Here is a 7,555-nt window from a genome sequence, read left to right on the forward strand (position 1 = left end):
GCCTTTCATTTCTATCTATTATTTTATATAAGATAAGAAAAAAGGAGCGAGGTTTAGTGTTTTGTCTCTTTGCTGGTCACGTGACTTCTTAATAGTTTGATAAGTGGTTTGCTAATATTTCTTGCACATTGCTATATTTACTATTACATATTTTTTTTGGCCTTTCGTTCATGCAAAATCAAACAAGTCTGGCTCTTATATTTATGGGTATTCATCGGTTGATAATCGGAAATTTGATAAAAAAAAATTTTGGGTAATTTGAGAATTGATTTTTTAAGTCCAATATCCTATTATCATCCAAATCTTAGTTTGATAAATTGGATCAAAGAAACAGTAGTGAGTTAAAAAATTTTAATTTGCTCTAAAAAAATTGTTATAACAAAATAATATGCCATATGTTTTCCAAAAAAAATTTGTTAGATGAGTCTTTAAAAAAAAAAAAAAAGATGTTTTCCAAAAAAAAAAAAATTGCTCCCAAAGATTTTTTAATTGCTAGGCTACACCACACCAAGTAAGTAACATCACACCCAGTTTGGGAGCAATTAATTCTCTTTTGAAGATTTTTCACGGGCTATTAATTCCTAGGCTACACCACACCCAGTTTTCCCAAAAAAAAAAAAAAAAAAAATGGTTAGCAAAGAGAATTACAAATCTCCACTGCATGGTAACCTCCATTCGAATCCAAAAACCATGTCGCCTGTTGATGTAATATTGGGAGAGAAATTCCTATGAATCCACAAAATTTTGGTCTTTCTCTAAAGACTCCAGTAATTGAAGGTATCCACCATTCATCACAAATCAGTACTAAATCACAGATTAACGACAATGATTTCTCTCATTAGAGATTAATGACAATGACATTCTTCTAATCTACCGAGCCCAACAGAGACACACAAAACTCTACTACTCATTTTTATAGCCTTGTTAATCAGCAGTGGAAAATAATCTTTGGGCCATCAGTCGTACTTTAAGCACAATAGACGCTCAAGGTTAGCCAATTTGGACAGGATTTGGAATAGTATTCTTGCATAAAGTTTTAAAGTCTTAAAAGAGATTCAATTCAGTCAGAACACTATTATTCATTTGGTTGTATTCAAGGAGAGCATTTACATAAAAGTCACTTATGTACTGATTGTTTACTAGGGAGGCAACAATACCGTGGCATGTAAACCATTTTGCTAAGAATTGGAAGTTGGTTACAAATGGGATAAATAATCTTCAAAGGCTGAATTATGTTTGGATTTTCAAGTTGATTTGTGAATCACGATATGGACCCATTATCTATGAGCAATTTTTACTAAAGCTTGAATCACCATTACATTGTCTAAAGTGCTATTTTAGTTTGATTTCAAGATGGTTCAATTTAATTAGTCTATGTGTTTTATTAATAAGATCTCATCAAATGTTAGCGATTGACCAATTGTGTTTAAAAAGCACCTTTTTGGCATTATTAAGCTGGTGCCTTTAGAAGTGCTTATGCAATGATTAAATTGTGATTGACCAAGTTAATACAGGGACAATTTTTTTTTTTGTAATTGTATAACTAAAGTCCAGATTTTACGATAAAATTTATTATCGATAAAAAGGACTATCTTTACAAAGCACAACAGTTAGGAAATTATCCCTAAAGGTCTAAGATAATCATGATAAAGCAATAAAAGTATTTTATAATTTCTTTATGGCCCAAAAGTTTAACAATTGACTGGTTTTGTATGAACTAGTCCTATCAGATAAATCGAATCTAAAGTGTTTTAGAAGTAAGCCAACGAAATGTAATAATGTAGTGAAAAATGCCGAAATTAATTAGAGCAAGTCATTTTCATAAATTAGATTATTTTAAAAACCCAAATCTATTGTCATGACCCAAACTTAATTAGACTCCCAAAAGAATTTATTTTAAATGTCCAATGATATCATAAAGAATCAGATTTGTTTAAATGAACTAAAAAAACTCTTTTAAGTGCCCAAGTAAATGGTGAACCCAAATATAAATTTGAACAAGACTATTTCATGAATAGATTTAACTCTAAGGTCAAGTCTTCTCTCAAATTCGGTCTAAGCTAACATAGGGCTGTTTTTGCTAGAATAGAAAGTTTTTCTATGAATATATAAACTTAGGCAATTTCCAAAAAGAAAAAGGAAAAGTTTTCAAATCGGGGAATTTTCTGAAAAGATTACAAACTTTCTAAATTAGAATAATTTCGGAAAAAAAAAAGGGAAAACTTTTGAAATTGGAAAATCTTCTAAAAAGTGAACTTTCTAAGTTAGGAAACTTTCTAGGAAGAGGAACCATTATATTTTAGAAAACTATTCAATTATGTTTTATAGAAAGTCCAGACATGTTTTATCGGATTACTTAAGAAAGAAATAAGTGCTTTAAAATTAAGACATGAGAACTAATTGTGGTATACATGTTATTGACAATAGGTTTGAAGCAAGTATAAGGCACGTTATGATATTTTCAAGTTAGTAGTTTGAGATAGGTGGTACTTATCCTTCTAAATTTTCAAATATTAAATATGATATATTCTTAAAGGCAAGTTCTATTTTGTTATATGCAAATGGATCATGTAATCTATTTGAAATGTTTTGATATGCTATAAATTACGATGTGAGGCATGTTTTATGAAATGAAAGAAATGTGCATGTGACGTATGAATTGAATTTATGATAAGAAAATCTCTTAACAATCATGAAATAAATGATAGGAGCTGTAGTTCTAGCATATTATGTTATGTTAGTCGTGATAGTCAATATAGAATCCAACCGATTGATTTAAGTTATGTTATGTGATCAAGGAGTAGTCATGAAATCTCCTGATTGCTCTCCTAGAAGGGATTATTTTCTAGACTGAGTACTTAGAAGTCGGATATTGTATGTACTTGTTTATGAGCTATATTTATAAAATAAGATGATATGATTGATATATTTTATGATTTGCAAATATGTTCAATATATACAATCATGTCATATAATGTTTTTTTTATATCACATTTGACAGGGGTCACATCTAGAACTTACAAGACTAAGTGCTACGTCAGACGGAAGCCACTTATGTATATGCCACTCGCTTTCAATGAAATATATTTATTAATAAATGAAATGAGATAACAAATATTTTTCATTTATGTATGCATGTGATATAGTGTGATCAAATTTGTAAATGTATATAGTATGTATATAGTTTATGATCCGACAGGGGAGTAAATATTATCTGTTGGTGTGCATCGCTCAACCCACGTCTCTTTATTTTTCTCTTGCAAATCAAGAAGCTAACTCGTGTAGGTTTAGAAGATAAGTAAAAGAGATAAATAGATAAATGTTTGAATTCTAGAAAGTTAGAATAAAGCATTTTATAGATGTAATTTAGTGAAGTGTATATATTTCATCACTATTTGTAAGTTTTAAATTTTAGTAAAATTTTGTAAGTTATGATCATAATGCCTTGTATTTATAGGACTAAGATCTCATAAATACGGCGTGTTACATTAAAAATCTAGTCCAGGGATTCGGATTTGGACCATGACAGGAGGAGGTCTAAGTTCAAGCATTATTCCTAGTAACTAAGCTCGCTGCATTACTTGCATCAAGCATAAACATAATAGCACCAAGCATAAGTTCTCAAGAATGATGAAATAGCCCCTATGACAGATTCATTAGCCTTTGACTTCATAGTTGTGTATAGCTCAAAACTTTTGCTCTCTTTTTAATATTGATGTGTACGTTTCTCTCCAACTACATGATGGTTTAACGTGAGTGCAATGCCGTTGTTGGGAGCATGGGATAGTCCATTTCCATTCCAATATCCTAACTAGAAAAAGAGGGCATGAATCTATTTGGTGGTGCTACTCTTGTTGCTATCAGATGCTTTATTACTAATATTGTGTCAACTTCTTGGTCAGAGTTACATGAAATCAAGAAATCACTTTCTTCCAAATGGTTATACACAGCTATGAGTTTCTTATGATACCTAACATACAGCTTATTCATTCATTGCATGGCAGGTGATGCTTTATATTGAACTGATATAAGTCATCTAATAACATGATTAAAGAATATTTCAAAAATCATTAAGGCCTTTGAGTGTAAGATGTCTAACACTTTTCTTTAAAGAACTAGGATTAGCATAGAGTTAAAATTTGATGCTATATTTAGTTTTTTTTAGTATGAGGTAGAATAGATAATAATCAAAATAAAAAGGTCGCAGCAACAAAAGATAGCAACAATTGCTCTACTAAATGCAAGCTGAAGTTGAAAGGATATAGAGGGGGTGCAAGCTAGTAGCACGCTGCCCAAATATTCGCACATCTAGACAACTGATTTATAATGTCAACGAAATGTATCATGAACCACAAATATGCCTCTAGAAAGTACTCGATATACTACTTCTTTAGGCAAGGATAAATCTATTGGTATAAATTTTTTAGGAATGTAGCTTGGTTGATCCAAATAGAGCCGATATAGCCTTCTTCTAGTTGTTCTTTTCACTAACTTTTTAATCCTCTGGAATTCACTACTTTTGTTCCCCTAGAAATAGTGAAAATGTTTGGATTGGTAATTTTTTCAATTATTAAGAATAAACTGTGAGAAATCATTTGGATAGGATAAAAAAAGCACACAAAACAAGATTCTTTCAGTGGAGCTCTAGATACTTTTTTGGGTCAGTCTCCACGCTACCACCATAGATGAATAGTGCTATCTACACACGTGACTAATGGATGAGCGGCTATGATTAACTTACCATTGTTTTTGCAATCAGCAAAGGGGAGAGAAGTGTCGTGGTAGATCTACCAAAAGTGACAACAATAAAACCCAACAACCATAAAAAAACATTCGGTCCTCTACCACTGAAATTTCTCTCTCTATCTTGTCGGCAAAACAATTGGCCAGATCGACTACTCAAACTATATGGATCGGCTGTTCAAAACATCTCAAACTCTTGGCCTCTTAACACTCTCTACACCAGTGGTTCCTAATTGGTAAACAGTGGATTCATCTGTCTCAGACTTGTGTTTTTTTCCCGCATTAAGGGTGCGAGGGCGCACAAAATTTCGGCAACGGCAGGTACTGCTAATAAATTTTCCATCTCAAATCCTAATAATATGGCTTAGCTAAACATCCATTTGCTGTTGCTACTTATTTTTCATTGCTAAATATGTCAAAATTTTCAAGGTAATAAATAATGCATTTTTTTGCATTAAACATCCATTTGCTGTTGTATGGGTCACTCTTTTCCCTTTACAATTTAATTTTTCTGCATCTCAACATTCATGCCCACTCAGGCAATTTTGGCAAGTATGTAGATAGTGGTATTTGGAACCCGTGTAAAGTTTGTTATTACTATAGCAGTCAGACTTCAAACTCCTAAGGTTGGGGAATAGCAACAACCTAAGTTGTTCTCTATAATTATAGTTTTAGAGAACCCCGATTTCCTTCTCAACAAAATTGTCTTTGTATTACTTGCGCTTCGACGAATGCTTCCCACCTGATTGGTAATGAATTTACATATCATTTTAATTGTACTAGTCATCCGGGCTACAATTAATAACCAATACCAGGCACTATGAAAAGTAAAGGTCTCACTTCTTAGGGAAGTTCATTGTTTTTGTGCTTCTGATTAACTTTTCTTTATAGTTTTGGCAAGAACCAACTGTTGTAGTGCATCCATGTAGTTTATTTGCCATTTCCACCCCACGCAGTTGTGATTGGTAAACGAATTTGAAGGGCAGTCATGCTTGGTAATTTCATCCATGCTTGGAGGAAAGTGCAAAATTGACTCCCTATGTATGCTATCGAATCCTTTTTAATTGCTCTATTGTAGTGTTGAAATTGTATTCATTTGTTTTTCAATGTTGCAGCCTCTCCTACTAGCTGTACTTCAGATTTCTCTCCACACTCATCAAGTGACTCCAACAACTACCAACTATGTGTTGAAAATTACCACAAGTAGGTATGTTGTCATTGCTATCTGGTAAGCTTTAAATTCGAACATGTACTTCTCCCCGATATGTCATTTTTTGTTGAACTTGTTTTGCAACTTAGGGAGCCGTGAATCACAAAATAAAATACTTTACAGCAATTGGACCATTTTGTGGCTATTTATATAGCTTCATTGATGTTTGTTCACGTTTATACCACTTAAATACACATCTAATGTGCGACGTTCAAGAATATTAATCAAGGACATTGGCAAATGTAATATAAAGTTTGTTGAGCATGCATTATACTGGTTTCTACTCCTTCATTTTGTAATTCATTTAATAAGATATGCTTTGCCAATAGGAAGCCATGTTTGAAAGTCTAATGATACAAGTTCATTATGACAGACTTTATTACTCATGCATGTACTAGTACCAAATTTGGTTGTTTGAAATTTTATTTGACAAAAGTCTCCCATTAATATGTCATCTTGTTGATCTTGATCCCTATCTTTTGACGTTTATAAAACAATAGATAATACTAATATCTCTTCAAAAAATATTTTCAATTATGAAATAAATCAGATTCAAAAATCAAGTGCAAATGAAAGGGACAAAGGCTGCTGAAAGCTGTCGGACGCTTGGATCGGACGTCCGATAATCATTGCGCAACTTTGGACGCATGAAGAACTCCACCACCGGACATCCGAAGAAAATAAGACATTTCCCCTGACTCACTGATCTCGATCGGACGCAAGCATCGGACGTCCGATAAGATCGTTCAAACTCGACGAAAGCTGTCGGACGCTCACAAAGACAATACCGGACGTCCGATAGAATTGAAATATTTCTTCTAATTCATTGCCTGCTTTCAGACGCAAGCACCGGACGTCCGATAGAATTGAAAAAAAATTTTCAAACTTACTGCCTGCTGTCGGACGCAAGAAACCAGACTACCAGACGCCCGATACTCCAACGGCTAGTTGACTCTTCATCTACTTTCTATCCGTTGGAAGCATTAATGAAGCACTTTCTTGGTCTCCTATAAATAGAGTATGGTCAGAAAGTTCAAATAATTTTTGCACACTGAAAATACAAAAGATCTAGAGTAGTTTTAGTGAGAAAACACTCTCCAAGGAAGATTTGTAGTCTTAGTGGTGTGAGATTCATTGTAAACTTTTCATTTGTGAGTGAATAGTTCATGAGTGTAGCTCTGTGAGGGTTGTCCTGAGGGATAGTAAAACTTCTTAACTTGACCGAGTGGAGTTCGGGGTAAGGAGGAGGTGAACCTTTCTTTGTACACAAGAGTGATTGTAATTCATCAACTTGAAGAAGCTTGTTTGAATTAATTTACAAGCTCAAGAGGAGTTGGGTAGTTAATTGATTTGCAATTCTTTCCTTTTTATTTACTTATTGTTACGTTTGTGATCTTTACATTGCTTATCTCTTCTACTTCTCTCAAGTGATTTTGTTCATTCATTAATTGATTCATTGTGTGATCACTTAGAAAAGAGAGTAAATTTCATATTGAGCAAAAAGTGCCCACAACTTAATTAGGTTTTTAATCAACCTAATCCACCCCCTCGTAGGTTATTTTCGATCCTTACAATTGGTATCAGAGCATCATTACAATTGGT

At 33.1% G+C, this 7,555-nt stretch overlaps 1 long non-coding RNA gene across 1 annotated transcript; it reads left to right on the forward strand.

The window, feature by feature from the left end:
* The first annotated feature begins 4,722 nt into the window (after positions 1-4,722).
* LOC140037247 (uncharacterized) lies at positions 4,723-7,323 on the forward strand. Its single transcript, XR_011841165.1, has 3 exons — positions 4,723-5,064; positions 5,859-5,950; positions 6,504-7,323. It is a non-coding gene; the product is annotated as an uncharacterized lncRNA (long non-coding RNA).
* The last annotated feature ends 232 nt before the right edge of the window (positions 7,324-7,555 follow it).

This window comes from Coffea arabica, chromosome 2e, assembly GCF_036785885.1.
Source record: "Coffea arabica cultivar ET-39 chromosome 2e, Coffea Arabica ET-39 HiFi, whole genome shotgun sequence".
NCBI classification, from domain to species: Eukaryota; Viridiplantae; Streptophyta; class Magnoliopsida; order Gentianales; family Rubiaceae; genus Coffea; species Coffea arabica.